The sequence below is a fragment of the Sminthopsis crassicaudata genome, chromosome 3 (assembly GCF_048593235.1).
Source record: "Sminthopsis crassicaudata isolate SCR6 chromosome 3, ASM4859323v1, whole genome shotgun sequence".
Lineage (NCBI taxonomy): Eukaryota > Metazoa > Chordata > Mammalia > Dasyuromorphia > Dasyuridae > Sminthopsis > Sminthopsis crassicaudata.
Window position 1 is genome coordinate 364,260,144 of NC_133619.1, and position 22,397 is coordinate 364,282,540.

General features: G+C 37.2%; 1 protein-coding gene across 3 annotated transcripts in view; it reads right to left on the reverse strand.

Moving 5' to 3' along the window:
- The window catches only part of RALB (RAS like proto-oncogene B), a 108,839-nt gene that overhangs the window by 49,491 nt on the left and 36,951 nt on the right, over positions 1–22,397 (reverse strand). The window lies entirely within an intron of this gene.

Here is a 22,397-nt window from a genome sequence, read left to right on the forward strand (position 1 = left end):
ATAGCGAAATTAATGTAATTTCTTTCTCTCTTTTTTTTTTTTTTTTTTTTTTGCTATTTCAAGTTCATGGTCCCCCTGAAATGTCTCTCCAAAGTGCCTGCATCATCTAGCCCTGGAATTTTAAAGTGATAACCCAGTACAGTATCCCAAAGGTATTGTTCCTCTACAAATGAGCAGGCATTGGGTTAAGACCCACTACTACCAAGCATCCTATTCTACTTTTAGCTCTAATTAAGGAATTTTTTCCTTGCTTCAAGCCTAAATTTACTTTTCTGAAATTCCATCTATCCTATCCAGCAGTGGTCCTCACACTTTTTAAATAGGGGCCAGTTCACTGTCCCTCAGATCATTCGAGGGCTGGACCGTAGTAAAAGCAAAAGCTCACACTCTGTCTCCGCCCCTCAGCCCATTTACCATAATCCGGGCCGCATAAACGTCCTCATCAGGCCGCATCTGGTCTGTGGGCTATAGTTTGAGAACCCCTGGTAAGGTCACACAGTGGTATCCAATGCTAAATTTGAACGTAGACCTTCCTGACTTTAGACCTGAGGTTTAACCCACTCTGCCACCTAATTTCCACCTATCCTAATTCATAGACACTAGCCTAATTCAGCCTTCACCAGCCCTTGCCCGACTTTGGCAAAAACCTTACAGACTATCCATTCTCCAATGCCTCTTCCACAGAGTGTCAGAGTGATTTCCCTGAAATATACGTCTCACCATGAAACATCTCTGCTCAAGAAACATTCTAAGATAAAACGTGAACTCTTCTGGCCATTTAAAGGCCTTCCCATGTGGTCCCAGACTACCTTTACCAAGTTAATACATTATCTGCCTTTACATACTCTACATTCCAGCCAAACTTCCTCCACAGCATAATCTATTTCTTATCTCCCTGACTTTGGACCTACTGAACCCCATACCTGGAATGCACTCCCTCTGATTTTTTAATCCTTACCTCCCACCAAATGCTATCTTCAAAATGAAATCTCTTATGACTCTCTCAGCTACCAGTCCCCTACCCCCAAATTGCTCTGTTTTTACCTTGTTTGTGCTTTGGGTTTGAGTGGGAGGGAGGGAAGGAGGGATATGGGAGAAGGAGAAAGGAGGGAAGGAGAGACCTGTTACAGTTGGGAAGAAAAGGAGGGAGAAGTTTAAAAAAAAAAAAAAAAAGAATGTGGGTGGGAAGGAAGCAGAAGGGAGAGAGAGAAGGATGGAAGAAAGAAGGGAGGGAAGGAAGAAGAGAGGATAGATCTATTATGGTCATTGCTGTGGTTGTGTCGTTCCTTCTGGAAGGGAATGGTGACACGAGAGAAGTGATGTTATGACAGACGGTGAATTGGATTGAAGGGATCGAAGGCTGTGCAAAGTCACCAGCCTCATTTTCTCCTCCAAAGAGAAGGGGCCAGTGGCAAGACAGATCAAGATGACCGGGGATGGCTTCAAGGTGAAGTGGAAGACCTTTTTAAGCTAAAGGTCTCAGTTTTACTGATTACTTAAGTTCTAATTAATCAGTGATTAAGGTTAGGTAAGATGACAGAGAATGGCCTTTTTCACACATATATGCACATATCTAAGTTTGTGTATGTGAATGTGCTAAGTAGATTAAATAGAAAGATCAACAAAAATACAAAAATACCTGTAATGCTTAGGAAGAAAGAGACAGAGAAGAAAAAGAAAGGTAAGGCCAACAGTTTTTAATCCCAATGTTAATATTCTTAATTCATTTTTGCTCCACTCCTTGTTTGCTCTGATCATTGGCTTGTTTTGATTCTCTCCTTTTTCACTTATGTTTAATGTTTACTCACAGTCTTCTATCTTCATCTTTCATCTTCCCCACCCAAAGCAAAAATCCTTCATATGTAGTCACAAGCCTACTTCTAACTCTATTAGTTTGCAATCTCTCTAGTAAGTGCATATTTCAGTATATTTATGTCTGTATTCAAAACTGAATATAAAACTAAATCCCAAAAGACAAAATATGGATTATTTTTATACTTCACAGGTTTTGGAGGATTTGAAGCACTATTCCCATTCACAAATGTTAAGAATCCATAAGTAACTGGACAGCTATATACATGTGTTAGTGCATCTATTATAATAGCAAAAACTCACTCTTATGTAGAATATTAAGAGTTATTCAGCACTTCCCTCAACAATCCTATGAAACAGCTAGTGTAAATAGCACTATCCTTTTTTGCAGATAAGGGTTTGAAAGCTTGAGCTAACCCATGATCACTAGTAATTTGTGTCTAAAGCAAGATCTAAACCCAGGTCTCCTGATTCCAAGTTCAATTTTATTTTTATATATGAGAAGTAACATTTTCTCTTCAAATTCCTAGAACTATAAAGAATTTTAGAACTGGAAAAAAAAAAAAAAACCAGCGCCTAGTTCAATTACAGATAAAGCAACTAAGCCCCAGAAAGGAAACTGTCCAAGGTCATGATTCCCTATCCAATGTTCTTTCCACATCCAAAACTCTTATGATTCCATACCTGATTAAATACCTTTTACCAGTGCCCAGAATAGACCTCACAAGGTGATACAAAAATTAAAGTTGGAGAAACATTTCCTCCTCGAAATAGGGAATCTAAACTTGTGATGAGGTTAGTGGCAATAAGGGAGTTAGCACAGATTCTTCATGAAAGAATTCATGAAACCTGAAATATTAATTGGCAAAAATGAAAGTTTATTGTTGGATAGGAAGCCAGTTTTGCTAAGAGATTGACTTCTTTAGTAGCAAAGTCTTATTAGGGAAATGGAGACTGGCGCTGAGAAGAAAATGCCTTCTCAGTGGGCAGGGTCCTAGCAAGCTGCTCTGGACCTTCTGCAAAGTGTGAGTTCAGAAACTGCCCTTTAAAAGGAATCTTTGAAGTTCAATTTCAGGTTGAAAGAAAGCCAAAGTTCCCAGACCTAAATACTTATCAGTATCTAGCCCAGATCTCCTATTGGAATTAACAATACTTCAAAAGGGATGCTTTTTGACCAAGATTTCTAATTGAATCAAAGGGTCTGGTTTCCCCAAAAAATAACTTATCTGGGGGAAGACTCCAAAAGGGATCACAGATCAAAAGGGAACACAATTTCAGAGTGATCATCTTAAAGGCAACACAGTTTCAGTAAAGGGAGATGTTTTCTTCCCCCTTCACTTGGGGTCCAAAGAAATCCCTGGGAAGTTTCAGGAGATCCATAAACTTAGATGGAGAAAATGTTACATTTTTATTTTTTTACCAATCTTTGAGATTTAGCACATCTTTTAATTATCAACAATATTTTAAAAATTATTTTAAGAGAGAGTAGAAGGAAAAAAAAAAAGATTAAGAATCCCTCTTGCAGAGCTTTTCTATTTACAATAGGAGCAGTTTATCATATCATCACAGGCTTTCTAGTCCCTACTCCAGATCATTTTACAGGTAAGAAAAGTGAAGCCCAAAAAAGTTAATGATTTGCTCCAAGGAAATTTAAACCCAGGTTTTCTGCCTATGGTTCCTTTTACAAGCCATGTTGCCTCTTTTGTAATACTATCACTTTTTTTTAGTTTGTAACTACATAATTTACTTTAAAAATCAAAAGCCAGCATGGGAAGAATTTCTTTTCCTTTGTGAAATAGTTTAACCAAAACAATTTTAGAAATTTAGATTCTTACCAAAGCCAAATGAGAAAATCAGACAGCAAAGTGAACAAATTCAAAGGCAGATAGATTTTCCATTTCTTCCAATAACAATGGTATTCTTAAGTGATTTGTTATCTCTTGGTAAGATTTAAAATGATTGTTTTTTGGGTTGGGTTTTTTTTTTTTTTTTCAGATTGCTAAGTAAATATGGTAAGGTCACACTCTGCCTACTCCTTGTTACTCTCCTAGCTCAGCACCTAGAACCACTATTTGACACTCTACTATTCTCTAATTATTTTAAAGATGTGAGATCTTTCTTCTCTATTTAGGTGATAAATTCCTTAAGGAAAAAAGATGGTGTTTTATACAACCTTTGATAAAAAAAAAAAATCCCTCTTGTACCTTTCATCATTGGAGTAAACAACTTCCATATTTTTAAATCATGTGTAAAAATAATCTGGATGTTATTCTTATAATAGATTTTCATTAATAAATACAATTGGTTTAGGGAAAATATTGTGTTAGCCTTTTTTGTATGATAACACAATATATAATGCAAAATTCAATGACTTACAAAGTGGACAAACAGAAGAATACATCTGTCCTAAATAAAATTGATGGTCACACCATCTTATTTTTCTAAACAAAAATACAGTGACTATTATCCACATTCATTATTATTCATTAATATATTCACACTCATTATTATTATTCATCATGTTTTTATATTTAACAGTCCTTATAATGAAGTGAGTCCCTGGTTTTATATTCAATAAATAATTTCCTGATCCCCTGTTTTTTTTTTAATATTTTCTTTCTCCTAAAATTACATTGAATTTATCTGTTTAAATGCTATATCCCTTGTTAACATATATTTTAACTTGTTTAGCATATATTGGATTGCTTGCCATCTAGGGAAGGAAGTGGGGGAAAGGAAGGGAAAATCTGAAACACAAAGCTATGCAAAAGTCAATGTCAAATTATCCATGCATATGTTTTGAAAACAAAAAGCTTTAAAAATTAAAAAAAGAATGAATATTGAAAACTATGCATATGTTTTAAAAATAAAGTATTTTTTAAAAATAAATAAATGTTATTTCCCTTGAATAGAATGTAGGCTCCCTGAGGATGGGGATTGCTTTTCCTTTTGTCTTTGCATCTCTAATACCTCAGTGTACAACTGAGACTGAGATGTTTAATGAATGAATGAATATAAGGCATTTGACCAATTCTTAGGATAGCATGTTATAGTAGAAAGGACACGGAGCTGTCGCCCAACTCTACAATTGAGTCAACTTGAGTAAGTCACTTAATTTCTTTGGAATCTCAATTTTCTCCTTTATAAAATGAAGGTGTTGGGTTAAATCAGTCAATAAGCATTTATAAAATGCCACTATGTACAAGGAACTAGAAGTGAGACACAAAAAATGACAAAAGAAAAAAATTATCAAAAAAGCAAAGTTTTTAATAGTCTAATGTAAGAAAACACACAAAAGGAAGTAGAAAAGTAACTGAGTAGGGAGATTCTCAATGGAAGGAGGGGTTTGGGGTTTGAGTAGGAGGGATGGAGAATGTTCAGAGAGGTTGAGAAATGAAATGATTTGCACCTGCCAACTTGGATTAACCTACTGTCCTTAAAGGGATGTTTTGGGAGAAGTTCTTAGCTCTCTAACTTCCAATCAACCAGATTTTCTATCTTATATTTTTATCATTCACAAAATGTGCATTTGGCTTTTTTTTTAACCTATAATAGGCACTTAACAGATACTTAGTCAATAAATCTTAATTTTATTATCACCAAGCTCCCCCTAGGCTTCTAAATATTTTGATTCTATGACTGATCGATTCCTGTACTCTACCTATTGGTCTCCAATCTTATTCTTCATTTCATGACACTTATCCAGAGCCCAAAGGGATAGTTAAAGAGGAAGTTGAGCCCAAATTATCTGGCTGGTCAAAGAATACTATTCTAATCATTTTGGGAGCAAGAGAACTATGAAGCAAATAGCAAATAGGAAGCATTAACCTTCTTATTTTTCATTTTTGTTAGTGAGGCCCAGTGTTTTTAGACTCCCTTTCCTCTGTACCAAAAAGCATTCTCAGGAATGGTTTTGTAAACAGGTTCACATTCACCCATTCAGTAGTTCCTTCAACAAACATTAACCATCAACTATAGGCAAAACACTGTGTTAGGGGTTGAAGGAGATTTGGAGTTTAGGCAAGACTCTTTTGGATTTACAATCTTAATTGTTTTTGGATTTACAGACCTATACCACAGATAACAATTAGAGAACAATAAGATACTATAGATATTATATTGTCCCTAGATATGATATAATTTCTAAGTTAAAACTAGAAGTTTATGTATCAATCTAAATATGGAAGTTTAGTCCAGTGATTGATTTGGAGTTTAGGCAAGACTCTTTTGGATTTACAATCTTAATTGTTTTTGGATTTACAGACCTATACCACAGATAACAATTAGAGAACAATAAGATACTATAGATATTATATTGTCCCTAGATATGATATAATTTCTAAGTTAAAACTAGAAGTTTATGTATCAATCTAAATATGGAAGTTTAGTCCAGTGATTGATTTTCCCATAAAATTCCCATAAATTCCATTGAAATACTACCTCTTTTAAAAGATCTAGCAGATCATCTCCTACAATAAGTATTCTCAGATCTTCCCAGTTCATATTGATTCTTCTCTTTTGGCCATGGAATAGAATTTAATCTACACCTCTCTTACATCATCGTTTTTCAATCACATCAGATTCTTCATGACTCCATTTGGGATATTCTTGGCAAAGATACTAGAGTGGTTTGTCATTTCTTACAGATGAGGAAACTAAGGCAAATAGTAAAGTAACTTGCTCAGAGTCACACAACTAGTAAGTGTCAGAGGCTGGATTTGAACTCAGGTCTTCCTGATTTCAGACTTGCGCCACCTAGCTTCAATTTCTCTTATATTAAACAAGTTCTATTCTGTACTGTTGGTAGAAATATAAATTGGCAAAGCAAATTTTGGAGCTATGCTCTTAAGGTTAATAATTACTACGATTTTTTACTCAATTATGCCATTACCAGATCCATTCTCCCCAAAGATTTTAAAGAAAAAAGAGAAAAAGGACCCATATATAAAAAATTTATACCAGTAATTTTCATACTAGCTAGAAATTGACAATGAAGAGGATGCTACTTATTGAGAAATGGATAAATATATTATGGTATATAAATGTAATGGAATATTTTTGTGCTTTAATAAATTATTAAATGGAGCAGCTAGATAGTACAGTGGATAGAGCACCAGTCCTGAAGTCAGGAGGACCTGAGTTCAAATCTGCTCTCAGACTCTTAACACTTCCTAGCTGTGTGACCCTGAGCAAGTCACTTAACCCCAATTGCTTCAGAGGAAAAGAAAGAAAGAAAGAAAGAAATGATGAGAAAACAGAGATCTCTAAACTAAGGGAAAACAAAATGAGCAGAATTAGAACAATTTATACAAAGATAATAACATAAAAACAACTGTGAAAGACTCTAGAACTCTAATCAATGCAATGATAAAGTGAGTGAAGAAGACTGGAGATTAAACAAGACACTTATCTCCTGCCAGAAAGCCAGAGACATGAAAAGACTTCATATTCAAAATGAGACATTCATTTTTAGATATAGGGATCTATGTTGTTGAACCATTTAGTATTTGATTATGAAGATTTTCTTTTTCTTATTACTAAATATTGTTAAATAATGGGGGAGGCTGAGAGAGAGAAATAATATCAATGTACATAAAAATTTAAAAATGCTTTACAGATTTTAAGTTCTACTTTATATGATAGTTGATAATATGTTTCATATCCTCCTACTAGATAGTTTGCTCTATAAGCCCTCTATTTTATCTTGTTTCTTCTTTAGTACCTATCACAGATCTCTGTATAAGAAGTGTTAGTCAAAGTTGAAGCTTAACAGTTTAAAGTATGATTCCATTGGGGGCTATTTGGATTTTAGCTTAGAGCCTTAAGACAAAGAGATGATTTCCTAACATCAGCCAAGGAGTAGGCAAGCATCTCTAATGCTCTTAAAATCACCAACTTTAACTGACTATGTCATAGTCCAGTATAAAATCACAATAATAAAACCAAGCTTTTACTCAAGTTTACCCAGCAGCTCAGTACATATGGAAACATATTTTATTAGTGGAGCACTGAAATTAGGAGAGAGGATATGCTATGTGGAAATCTCCAAATAGTACGATGTTCCCAAATGCCCTACAATGTTTATAAGTCCATGAAAATGAAACTCTTCATTTTCTGGTAGAAGTGTGTTGTAGCATTCCCTTTCTCTCAAACTCATTTCAGTGTTCCAACTTAATAATTATTTAACAGAATAACCAGGTATTTTTTTTAAATCAATGGTTTACAAAGTATCTTTGTTAAAGGTTTTTCCAAAATAATGTATCACAGAAGAAATTATGTATTTATTAAAGTCCCTCTGGGGAATGGGGGGGAGGGGGACGGGAGGGGAGGACATTGACATAAATTAGCCAAAAGTTGGTATGAAAAAAAAAAAAGATGCCCAATTGAGCCCATAAAATTAGCTTTGAGATGAATTTCATTCAGTTGGAGAACACAAAACTTAACCCATGCCACTTCTCCCCAAAAGAAAACTCATCCTAATATTTAGAAATAATTGGAATTATTGACTCACCCGCAGAAGCTAATGAAAATTAGTTCCCCAAAATAAAATAGTTTCTTACATCATTTAATAAGATCATTGTAATGCTAATTTCTCACATGATTTGGTCATTAGTTCTGGCTTCACATAGACATTACTCAAATTGCAGAAATGGAATTGATTTCTTAACCTTTTTAAACCCATGTAAAATGGCAACTGGAAAGATCTGCATGCAATTTACATAAATGAAGAATGGAATGTGGTACAACATTCTTTCCCCATGGGTAATTTCTCTCTTAAATATGTGTATTTTTTCCCTCAGCTACTGTATATTATTCCCAAATCACTCTGATTCAGTTAGTCGGACAGCAATGGAATATTCAAGTTAAGTATGTCTCCTTTTAATCTTAGGTTTTCTGTCCTGTAATATGATAGCCAAATCACTGTGGCTACTATTGAGTTTCCTATTGGTGGACACTGGATAAACAGATGACTAAAAAGTGATTTTACAAAGAGTTATGCAACCGCAAGTATCAATTTCTAATTCATAGATGAGAGAAGATAGACATGGAATAGGGCTTTGGGTTTTAAAAGACCTTCGAGGTCATCTTGTTCAACCCCCTCTTCCCATTTTACAGTTGATGAAACTATGGTCCAAGAAAGTTATTTGGACAAGGTCAAGATCACTGTGGTGAAGGTGGAAGATGTAGGAATGGAGCCAGATCCTAAAAGATAAGTGGGAAGTAGAGAGCTTGTTTCAGAGACCATAAAAAGAATTAAACTTGTTCTTCCTAAAAGAACCTGTATCAATCATTTAAACCCTAGTATGAATTTAAGTCCCTGGGACCTCTCTCCCAGAGACATCTGCACAGAAGTCTTAAATCAAATATAAATCATCCACAAATAAATTCCACATGTGGACTAACAGATTGTGTTCCCTATTAAAGACAGTTCAAGCATCAGGGTTATCAGATGGCTTTCTTAGTGCTTCTTAATAATATAGTTCATATATTAAGAGCTGGAAGGGACCTTAGTCTCTTTTTTTATTTTACAAATGAGGCACTGAGGCCCAGAATACACAAGTGATTTGTCCAGTGTCATTCAGGTAGTGAGTAACTAATCTGGGTCTAAATCCAGTTCCTCTAAGTCAACATTCAGGACTCTAGGAGAAGAAAGGTGAAGGAGAGAGGAGTGCAGAAACAAAAGGAGAAAGGAATAAGAGAAGGAAGGGAAGGTTGAGGGAGGGATAGGGTAGAAAGAGAAAAAAAGTATAAATGGGGGAGAAAATAGGATGAAGGGAAATACAGAGCTGGTAATCATTAACTATGAATGTGAATCTGATAAACTAGAAGTGGATAGTAGATTGGATTAAAAACCAGAACTCTTCAATATGTTGTTTACAAGAAACACATCTGAAACAGAGAGATACAGATAGAGTAAGGGTCAAAGCCTGGAGCAGCATATATTATATTTCAGCTTAAGCAAAAAAAGCACAGAAGCAAAAACAAAAATAGATCTAATTAGAAGAGATAAAGAAGGAAGTCTCATCTTGTTAAAAGGTACCATAAACAATGAAGTAGTATCAATATTCATGGCTCTTTCACACCAGTAATTCTAATCAGTTTAACAAACATTTATTAAAGTTCTACTAGTAGCAGCTAGGTGACACACTGGATAAAGCATTGTGCTTGGAATCAGAAAGACCTATTTTCATGAATTCAAATCTAGCCTCAGAGAATTTAAATTGTATCTCAGACATTTACTAGCTGTGGGACCTGGACAAGTTACTTAACCCTGTTTGCCACAGTTTCCCCATCTGTAAAAATGAGTTGGAGAAAGAAATGGCAAATTTTTCCAGTATCTCTGCCAAGAAAACCCCAAAATGGGGTTATGAAGAGTTAGACACCACTGAGACAATTTAAGAACAAAATGTGCAAGGACTGTGCTGGGCACCAAGAACTTAAAGATGGGTCTGGCCTTCCCACACCATCATAAGGCACATTGGATTCAGGACACATTAGAAAAAAGTCCATTGTTCCATCATGTCCACATCATCATTCCTCATCAGGTAGAGTATGGCCTGGGTAGAGACAGAAAGGCCTTGTATCTCCCACTTCACTCCAGTTGGCTTCAGACACATTTGTGAATAGCTGAAAAAGCCCACAAGCACACAGTGAGATTTCCTAAAGCAGGGACAAGATTCCCCTGGGTGTGAGGGAATAAGCTGAGTCAGTTCTCAGAGTCCACAGAGCTGTATGCTGGAGCTGAACCATCTACCAATTCTATTATCATCTGCCCCTCCCACTTGAATATGTCAGCAGTCCCTTCTGTGGGATTTCTATCAGTAATCTCTTTGAGAGCCAAATCACAGAATAACCTCTTCTTTACATGGACTCGGAGAAATAAAACAAGGCCAAAAGTATGACTCAAAGATGTCTAAATAACACTGTGTCAGCAACTAAGAAACAGAACAGGGAGGCTCCTGCACTGGAAAGAAGTTGACATTTTTAATCAAAAATTGTCCCTCTTTCTCTCCACTCCCACTAACCACCTTTATTTGTCTAAAAATATACTCTTTGCTGGATTTGCAGTTTTACCTACAATCCTTTTCTTCTGCTCTACTAAGTATAAGAAATGTTCACCTTATTTGGGCGTGTAGATGTAGAATTTTTGAAAAAACAAAAATCAGACTAATATATATTTCATTTATTTATTTCTAGTCCTCTGGATAGTGTCTGGACAGATCATAGATTCATTAGGAGTCAAGGAAAGTTAAAGGTTTTCTATTAGAGGCAAGGAAGGAAAGGACAAATTCCTCCTATATCTTTGCCTATGGACATTATGGGCCATAGAATAGAAAGAGTCAAACATAATTACACAATTGAACAAATGACAAAAAAAGTGCTAAGTGTGGAGTTAGGAAGACCTGAGATCAAATGTCAGTTCAGACACTTACTAGCCAGGTAAACCTGTGCAAGTCACTTAATCTCTTTCTGTTTGCCTCAGTTTCCACAACTGTAAAATGAGGATAATTGCATTCTTCCTTTCCCTCAGATCTTGTTGTAAAGATCAAATGAGATAATAGTTATAAAATGCTTAGCTCAATACCTGGCACTTAGTAGTAAGTGTTATGTAAATGTTTCTTTGCTTCCTTCCTCTCAAATTAGAGGTGTGGATACTAAAATCCAGAAAATTTAGTTGCCAGGTCACATAGGAAGAAAGCAGCAGAGCAAGAATTTGAAGTCAAATTATCTCACACCAAACCAAATGCCTTTTCTATTATATCACATTATTTTCCAGGCATAAGCTAGAGTTTAGAAGTTAAAATGGCAATAATCACATTATTTATAGCTACTTTACAGAGAAGGAAACTGAGGCCCCAGGAGATTAAGTAATCTGTGAATTTAGAACAGACTTCAAGATTCCTGACTTGTAGCCAAAGGGTCTTTCTGAAATTTCTCCTTGTCTCCACTAGGAATCCCAGGGCTCTAGAGACCTTCACATTTTCCCTTCTCTAGAGGGAAGTTTCCTTTGACATGTGAACTCTGAGGGACTACCAAAAAACCCACCCCCTCCACAAGTTTTGGATTGTTCATTATGGGACCCCGCAGGATAATGCAAAAGATCTGTGGGTGTCAGGTATCTAGAGAACTTTGAATTTCCTTCTCTATCTCCAAGCACAGTCATAAACTTGGGCAATTGAGTTTACAAGGTTTACGAGGCAGAGTTACACAACCTCAGCAAGACATAAATCTTGATTTAGACATTTATGACAATAAATCGCTCAAAACTCTTTAGGTATTCAGTATATTCCCAGGGCAGGCTGACCTGCAATTTCTTGCCTCCACTTCCCAAGCAGGATTGCCAATCATAATTTCTGCTCCCAGACCCACAAACCTCAACCAATTATCTGTTCCTTTTCTATCTTTCCTGACCCACTTCAAGTACCTATGGCTCCATGAAGCCCAAGCTGATCTCTCCTCTATGATCTCTCTTTAAGCACTTACAACCAGAACCATCCCATTTGCTACTTAGTCCAATGTCTTAATTTGTTCTCTTATACTGGAGTTAAATCTTAATACCTCACATAAAATATAAACTCACTAAGGAAAACTACAGGGTATATTCCTGTCAATCCCTGGCTCAGAGCTAGCAGAGTACCTAGTAGATACTCAGCAATTGGGGCTGGACAGACTGAATGAAGTGAAATCAGGCTTTGGTTAGGCCAGAACTTTTCACTCAATAGTTGTCTTCACCACTACCCTTATGCATTTATTTATAAAATTTATAATTATGTAAATTGTATGTTTAGACAATAATTTTTTATAAAAATTGACTTATAGAAATTTATTCATAAATTTATAAATAAAAAGAAAATTATATCTTCCATTCCTTTCTAAGGAAACACCTCACATCTTCTCCTTCTCAAAACCATGGAATCTATCCAAATCTCTTTGACCTTCCTCTTTTAAAAGATAGACATTCTATTCTGGAGCTGATTCTCACCCACAGGGAAGATTGGGTTGTTGTAGTGAAAGTGATAGGGACTCATAGTGAGCTAGTAATCATTCCATTTTAGGATCTCTGATAGAGAAGAGAAAATCCATGAATAGTCTATTTGAGAAGAACAAATTCCAAATGGTTCATTGGAAAAATCGGTCTAGAACTATTGTTTTCAATTCTTCATCTTCTATTCTCAATCCCCTGAAATTTGGCTATCAAATCAGGCTATCGTTTGCCTGAAATTGCTTCCTCCAAGGTCACCAGTGATTTTTTTTAAACTACTAATTCCAGCTCTCTTTTCCCAGGCTTCATTATATATGATGTCTCTATAATTTTTTAAAATATTGACTATCCCTTCTTTGTACATATCCTGTTTCTTTAGCTTATATAACTCCCTTGGTGATTTCCTATCACTGACCATTCCTTTTCAGTCTCCTTTGCTACATCACCATCATCATCCCACCCATTAACTATAGGTTCTCCCTAAGAACCCCTTTCTCTTTTCTCTATATTCTGCCTTGATGATCTTATTAGCTTCCTTGTCTGCAAATGACTCCTAAATCTATGTCTTTTCTTTCCACTTCTAAATGTAAATATAGTTTTCAACATTCACTTTTATAAGATTTTGAATTTCACATTTTTCCCTCCCTCTATCCCCTCTCATCTCTCCAAGATAACAATACAATCTAATATGACTTACACATGTACAAATATATTAATCATAGCTCCACATTAGTCATTTTGTGAAAGAAGAATCAGAACAAAGGAAAAATCATAAAAACAAAAAAACAAAAGTGAAAATAGTATGCTTGGATCTGACTCCATAGTTCTTTCTCTAGATGTGAATAGTATTTTTAATCACGAGTCTTTTGTAATTATCTTGGATCATTGTATTGCTGAGAAGAGCTAAATCATTTGATCACAGCACAATGTTGCTATTACTATGTACAATTCTCCTAATTCTGCTCACTTTGCTCAGCAGCAGTTCATGTAAGTCTTTCCAGATTTTTCTACAATCAGCCTGCTCATCATTTCTTTATAGCACAGTAGTATTTCATTACATTCTTGTACTACAACTTGTTCAACCATTTCCTAGTTGATGAACGTCCCCTCCATTTCCAATTCTTTGTCATCACAAGGAGGGCAACTATAAATATTTCTGTACATGTGGGTCCTTTTCCCTTTTTCATGAACTCTTTGGAATACAAATCTAGTAGTGGTATTGCTGGATCAAAGAATATGTATAGTTTTATAGCATAATTCCAAATTATTTTCCAGAATGGCTGGATCAGTTCACAATTCTACCAATAATGCATTATTGTTCCAATTTTCCCATATATTCTCCAACATTCATCATTTTCCTTTTCTGCCTTATTAACCAATCTTAAAGGTATCACATAGTACCTCTGAGTTTTTTTTAATTTGCATTTCTCTAATCTACAGTGCCTAAATTTATGTCAAGTCCTTATTTCTGTACTCTAGTCTCATTTCACTAAATGCTATCTCCATGTGGTTCCAGACTCAATATTTCTAATACAAATATACAATTTCTCTTGAGCTTAATACCATTTTTCAAGTCACCCAAGTTCACCACATTGGAGTCATGAATTCACTCTCCCTCACCATCCATATGGAATCAGTTGTCAAATCTCATCACTCTCCACATCTCTTACTTCTGTTCCCTTCCTCACTATTTCAAGCCCTTATTTTCACTTAGATTGTTGTGATAGCCTTCCAGTCAGCCTGCCCAATTTTAGTTTGCTCCCTTTTTGATCCATCCTCCAAAGTGATATTCCTAAAACATAGATCTATATTTCCTTTGATACCCATAGATGCATGCACACTACACTCAGAAATCCTCAATGGCTCCCTATTAATTCAAATAAAATATAAAATCCTTAGACTGTCATTTAAATCTCTCTACAGTCTGGCTGCTGACTCCCTTTCCAAGCCTATTCAGATTAATGCCCTTGACATCTTCTTTGTTCAAATTCAACTGGCCTATTGACTGTTCTTCATACACAGCACTCCATCTCTGGATGCCTTTACTCATGGTCCCCTGAGTCCGAACTGAATTCCTCCCTCACCTGTATCTTCAAAATAAAGCTACAAAGGCCTTTCATTATGTCCCTATCTATTAGCATATTCTTGCTCCTAAAATAACTTTTATGTCTACTTTCATATATGTTTACTTTCTTTTTACTAACTTGTGGGCATGTTATTCCCCAGTGGGAACAGGAACTGTTTCACCTGTCTTTGTGTTCCTAGTATTTTGTATAGTGTATACACAGTAGATCCTTGATATGTATTGTTGAATTCAATTACATTGAACTACAAGCTGACAGCAAGAACACTAGAGACTAAAGGACAGAAGCAAGAGAAATTGGGAGAGAATGAGGGAAAGGAAGTCAAGAAAGCTCACAAGAGAAACTTTAGAGATGTGCCATTTTAGTCAAGACCAATTACATTTTATATTAAGGGTGACCCAGAAAGAATAATAAATCATGTAAAAATGTTAAGTGCCAGGATTTCAAGAATGGGGGGAGGGAATTTTCAGCTAGATCCTGAGCATTTCCATATAAATGAATGCATCCAGATGCCTTATTTGTTTATGGTCCCATAGCAACTAAGAAACACATATCCCCTGGCCCTCCCTGGTGAATTTAATTTAAAAGACTGCATTGCAGTATATCTTATGTTTGTTAAACATTTAGCAAATATACCTGATTAAAGTATCATTATTAGATAAGCCTAGACTGAGTCTAACAAATCAAAAAGTATAGTCAATTCCCTTCAAGGAATGTTTTTTAAATGCCTACTGCAGGCTGGCACTGTATTAGGCACTCAGAAAGACACAAAGATAAACCACAGCAAATTCATAATTTAATATGAATAAGAAAAAAATATCATCTTCCATTTTCCCTAGCACTTTACAATTTATAGAGGACTTCACAATAATTCTTTAAGATGGATAATCCATGTATCTTTATTCACATCTTAAAAGGGTAACGCAATCTGTCCAATGTTGCACAACCAATAAGTGTCAGAATTGGAAGCAGAAAAAAAAATCAGACACTTAATCCAGCCTTCTTTCTCCTAAGCCATGCTGCCTATCACAAGCTAGGACACAATCTGTCCCAAAGAGGGCTAAGGTAAAACAACCCAGAAACATGACAACAGAATCGATGTGAATTGACATGGATATTTCAGAAGTAGAAATTTCCATGACATAGTATTATAATGAAAAGCACACTAAACCAGAGACAACTCCAACCGTAATTCTGACCTTAAGTCCCTTAAAGTGTCTATGCCTTGGTTCCCTTATTTGTCAAATTGAGGAATAATACCTGGGCTATTTAATTGATCTTATAAGAATAAGGTATTATCAATTCAAAATCTAAGAAATGAGAATTTGTGATCAGTCTGAAAGACCTTAGTTTACACTTTAATTATGGAAGAAGAGATAAAATGTGGGAGGCGACAGAGAGAATATGTAACTTCCTAAAGAAAAAAAATAGTTTCAAGAACTAGAGACTTATAAAGGGACCTTAGTTTCCCAATCTCTTCAATTTAAAATAGGGAGCAGAGGCTCCCAGAGGTTAAGTGGCTTGTCCAAGATCACACAACTTGTACAGACCAGAGTTAGGGCCTTGGATGCCTGCACTTTTTCCTCCTGAGAGCCCCTGCTTTACACCACTTCACTGTTCATTTGAGTTTCTGTGTGCTTGAGATCAAGAAAGTTCTACTTCTTTAAAAGAGCTTTTATTTCATACTTTTCAGTCATTCAGGCTGACCTCCTTTCTATTCCTCTCCTCGGAGTAGGGAGAATTTTGTTCAATCGTGTCTGACTGCATGACTCCATTTAGGGTTTTTTTTTGGCAAAAATAATGGAATGGTTTGTCATTTCCTCCTCCAGTTTATTTTACAGATGAAGAAACTGAGGCAAACAGGATAAAGTTACTTGCCCAAGGTCACATAGCTAATTAGTGCCTGGGACCAGAGTCTTCCAAAATGTTACCTAACTGCCCCAAATCTACAGTAATGAGCTTTTATTGGATTTCTCCCTCTGTCCCTAACTAAAATATCACATGAATCAACTAAAACAAATGTGTGCTACACCTTCCTTCAATACTTAATGCACATCGAGAGTTTCAGAAGGCATGGGTTCAGATACAGCTAGATGACCATATATGAATATAATGGAATGTTATTGTTATATTAGAAATGATAAGCAGACTTATTTCAAAAAGTCTGGAAAGCCTTGCATGAGCTGATGCTGAATGAAGTGAGCAGAACCAGGAAAACATTGTACACAGCAACAGCAAGATTATATGATGATTGACTAGGATAGCTTGGTTCTTTTCAGCAATATGTTGATCCAAAACAATTCCAATAGACTTGGCATAGAAAATGCCATCTGCCTCCAGAGAGAGAACTAAAGACACTAAATGTAGATTGAAGTATACCATTTTCACCTTTAAAAATTGTTTCTTTTCTTTTTTGTGGTTTTGCCTTTTTATTCTGATATTTCTTTCATAATTTGACTAATATGGGAATATGTTTTAAATGACTGTACATAGATAACCCATATCAGATTGCTTGCTGCCTTGGGGAGAGAGGAGATAAGGAGAAAAGGGAGAAAAGAAAATTTGAAACTCAAAATCTTACAAATATGAATGTTTAAAACTGTAATTGGAAAAATAAAATACTATTAAACAAAAATGACAATAATAACTGGGTGACCATGCATCAGATTCAGTCTTGATTTTCCTTGTCTATAAAATGAATTTATTGCTAAGGAATTTGTTGCCTAACCCAAGAGCCCCAAGCTACAATGTATATCCTTTTTATATCCCCTCCCCCCTTAAAGGAATATCAATCATAGAATGATAGATCTAGAGTTGGAAAGGGACTTAAAAGACATATAATAGGGTTTTAATAAATGTTGACTGACTGATTTTTTTAAAATAAAGAAACTGAAACCCAGGGAGGTTGTAAATCCAAGTTCATGCAAGTAGAGTTGGGATTTGAATCCAGATCCTCTTCAATACATGAGCACTTATCAAGCACCTATTGTTGTTGTTATTGCTTGTCCTTCCTTCTCAAAGAGGACCATGGCATTATTAGGGAAATGGTGCCAGGTTAGAAGGAGGTATGACAGAGGAAGAGGAAAAAGAAGAGAAGGGAAAAGAAGGAAGAATGGAGAAAAGGAGAGACATTATGGATGGGAAGGAGAAGAAGAAGTAAAAGAAGGAAAGTGGGTAGGAGGTAGGGAAGCAGAAGGGAGAGAGAGAAGGATGGAAGAAAGGAAGGAGGGAAGGAAGAAAAGGGGATTGACCTATGACGGTCATTGCTGTTGTTGTTCTGGAAGAGGATCGACACATGAGAGAGGTGATGTCATGATGAACAGGTGAAAGGGATTGAGGTGAGGGAGGGCAAGGTCCCTTGCTGCACTTTCCCCTCCAGAGTCATCTGGGTCCAGTGGCCAGATATAAATCAGGATGACTGGAGATGGCTCTAGATGCTGTGGAGGATCTACCTTGTAGCAGACGTGGATACAAAGGAAATTATGGAAAGACTCTTTCAATCACTAGCTATTGAATGGGATAAAATACAACTAGTCACAGAATCATAGATTGGGAGCTTGAAAGGGCCTTCATAAAATCATCCTCCATAAACTTGAAACCCCGAATCTTCTCTTTCCTGGATCAAAGTGGGGCTGGTGGTTGGGGACGAAGGGTAGAAGCGAGAACTCTCAAGTTTGAAGGAAGGGCAAAAAGTCAAAGCTTTATGCAAAGGAACAAAAATCTAATACAAAGGAACAGGCAAATAGTCAATGCTTTATAAAAAAGGAATGGAAATCTAAATGTGAAATTCCAGTTATCGAGGAGATTTTGTGATAGAAAAAGTGATTGGGGAATTTCTTGGCATCCCTCACATCCCACCACATAGGCAGCTGGCTGTGACCCACAAAAAGCTGGCACGAGCTAGTGAGACCAGGGCTCACTCCCTGGGAACAGGGAGCAGCAGAGAAGCCCAGTGCCTCCGGTGGTACCTCGGATTGGACCTGCAGCACGATTAAGCGCAGAAAGCCAACCATCACAGGGGCTTGTTTTTACACTTGAGGTTTTGTGAGCTGACAGGACATGTTAATCGTGGTGCACACTTAGCAGACAGAAACAAGGGCCCATAATTACCAGGTAGTGAGTAACCTGGGTCACATGCCTGGCGCCGTTCCCTGATTCAGGAACCGCAGCCGAAGCACGAGGGCCTGTGGGCCTGTGGACAAGTCTGGAGCGTAAGCAGGTTTAGGTGAGAGGGAGTCGGTAGAACAGAAGGGAGCATGAGGGGGGGCCTAGTGGGCCAAGGGCTGGCTTAAGGAAATCCTGGGAGACTGAAGGCTAAAGATTCCCACAGGAAGGAGAAGCAGTCCCTACTTGCCTACGCAGAACATGGATGGGCAAGGGGGAAAGGTGAGCTCAAGGCCACGCTAAGGATGTGGGAATCGTTCGGCCCAGCAGTTCTAAGGTTGGGGTGGACCGCTTCCTCAAAATAGCCAGAGGAGCTAAGGCAAGGGAGAGCTGACTCCCTGGGATGTGCTCCCTAAACTCAAATCCAGAAGTGTGCCAGAGGTTCAGGCAATCAGCATTAACTTCAGGGGAGCCAGAGGAGAACCCAAAAAGGGGCCTTCTCAGCAATCTGAAATGTGATGTGGGGGAAAGAGCCCAGAACTTAGCATCAGAAGGCCCGGCCGGAGTTCCAGTGCTGCTAGTTGTCACTCTGTGTCCCTTACTTCTCTATTCTGGGCCTCAGTTTTCCCATCTGTGAAGTAAAAACAATTGAACTAAATGACCACTAAATTCCTCCCCAGATCTAACTTTGTGAGTAATTAGTCAACAGGGCTGTTTTGTTTTTGTTTTGTTGTTTTGTTGTGGTTTTTTTTTGTTGTTTTTTTTTTGTTTTTTTGTAACAAGTTCCTTTAGTTACTAGTCTATTATCTTTTATTTTCTTGTTCTTCTTGGAGTCTTCATGACCCTATGTGGTGTTTTCTTGGCAAAGATAATCCAGGGGTCAGCCATTTCCTTTTCCAGCTCATTTTAACAGATGAGGAAACTGAGGCAAACAGGGTTAAGGGACTTTTCCAGAATCACATGGCTAATAAGTGTCTGAGGCTGGATTTGAACTCAGAAAGATGAGCCTTCCTGACTCCTGGCCAGACACTCTCTCCACTATAACACTTAGCTACCCTAGCTCCTATCTTATAAGTACATATTTATCAAATGCCTTCTCTGTGCCAGCTTGTGCTAGGTACTAGGTAGGAGACCTCTAGGAGTTTACCATCTCCTATATTAGGCTACCTCCCACATGAGATCTCTCACATCCCCCCAGCTGCTAATAGCTCTTCCAAGAAATTATCTCTGTAGTATATGTGTATATTATAGGCAGTAATCAAGACACTTCTAATCAATTGATTCCCATCCCTTCCCCAATCCAGTTAAAAAAAATTACAGAAGGGATCAATTATGGGAGATGAGGTAATAAGAGATAGAACTCCTCAAAGAAGAAATTAAAGCACTGTTATCCATTGGCTGGCAGAGAGATGAGCCACCACATCTCTATACCTCCTCTCAAATTTTTAAAAAGAAATCCCTCAAAAAACAAAAACAGAAATCCCTCTGCCAATGAAATGAATGGTTTTTAACAGATCTCTATGTAGGAACTATTATACCTGTGGCAAATTTACTTGGGGTATGAGTCACAATGGGGATAGTCTGACTGAGAAGGCAGCCTATAATTTGGCCCCATCCTCTGGTAAGGTTAAAAGGGCAAGTCCAGAAAGAGGGTCAAGAATGAAACAGAAGGATGAGATGGTCGCATCACTGGCTGAGACTGGACAAAGATGGTTTTTGCTACAAGGGAGAAAGCTTACTTTCCTCCTGGTCAGTGCCATGAGGCAAAGCCCTTGCGGCTCCTCCTTAATTATGGTTCCATTTTAAAATGTCAACAGGGCTGTGTTAAACCATAAAGAACTATGGAAATATTAGCTCTTTTCATTACTCTTCACGTAAGGTGGAATGAAAATGAGTTACACTCTTGTACTGAGATATTAAAGAAAGGCGTTATGTAAGCTGTCAACATTTTTAGCCATCATAAAGATCTGTTTACTCACAGCGCATTATAAGAAGGTAATCGTGTTGCTCTTCTAATAAGAGTCCCACCTGCCATCAGGAGATGGTGAGCTTTGGGTTATTTCTCCAAAACTAGGCAATGAGTTGTCCTGCCCCAGACTGACCCTCCCTCAGCCAATTTCTCTATGAGCAAAAACACAGGTTTGCATGACTAGACATTACGGAGCACTCAACATTAGCTGGAGCCTTCCAATGGAGTACTTGTAACTGGCTTCCCTCCCGATCAAAGATGAGCTTGGCTTCCTGAGCTCCCTGCCCATTCGCCAGTTCCTGCCTCCCTCTGAAGCACATTTTCCTCATTAGTCCTAGGCAGATTCAGCTAATCTTCCAGGTCTAATTCATGTCCCCATTCTATAAAGCCTTCCCCTATATTCCATGCTACAGGTGTCTCTCTTCTTTCTGAATTCCCACGGCCCTTAGTCTATATCAGTACTTAATAATCTGTGTATATCTTGGTCCCTGTTACTTTACTCCATTTGTCTTTACTCTCTAACTAGTCTGTACATTCCCATCTGTAGGGGCTGTATCTTTTGAGAGAAAAGCAAAACGCACCAGTATACAGAGTTGGGAGAGAGGGATCATAGCATCAAATATCTAGCACCGAGAGGAGCTCTGGAGATCATTTAGTTCCACTTGTTCATTTTATGAAAAAAAATTAGTTTGGGGGATGACAGAAAGGAGAAACAAAAGGGAGAAGAAGGGAAGAAGAGGGAAGGAAGAGAAAGGTAGGCGACAGAGTGAGCAAAAAAAATGGGGGAGGAAAGAGGGAAGAAAAAATGGAGAGAGAGAGGAAAGAGGAGAATTAAAGGAAGGAAGTCCCCCTTTGGAAGGGCAAGGATAGCCCTTTTCATTACTGTAGTTTTCGTACAAGAGGGGAAAATCAATGGTCATTATAATTTGGAAGCTCCCCTCCTTTTTCTCTTTCTTCAAATGAAATCTTCTTTTCCCTCTAACATCCACATAACAGACCCTCCTTACAAGAAATCATAAGAAAAGGAAAATACCAATTTTTTTCCATTATTGTTATTTTCTTATAAGAAATAAGCCAGTGGTGAATAGTAATCTTTACCCTTTCTGGACATTTTGGTTCTTTTAAACAACCTCCTCAGAATAATGAATCACAGTGATGATTTCCTTCTAGGATTCCCCCCAAAAAAATTCCCCAGAAACTGGGAAGCTCATTTAAAAGAAAAGTCATTTGCTTCCAGAGAAGAGGCAAGTAATCAAGTAAACTCTCAGAATCATCCTCATAACTCATTGTTTACCTCCCAGCTACAGAGTTTGACTACCCCTTAAGGCCTAGCCCTTTCCTCTCAAACACTGAGCCTCAGCCAGGGTGCCCCTGAGAAGAAGGCAAAGCATTTGCACCTCCAATAGCCACCTCCTTTTCCTTGACTAAGTGTTCTTTTCAGGCT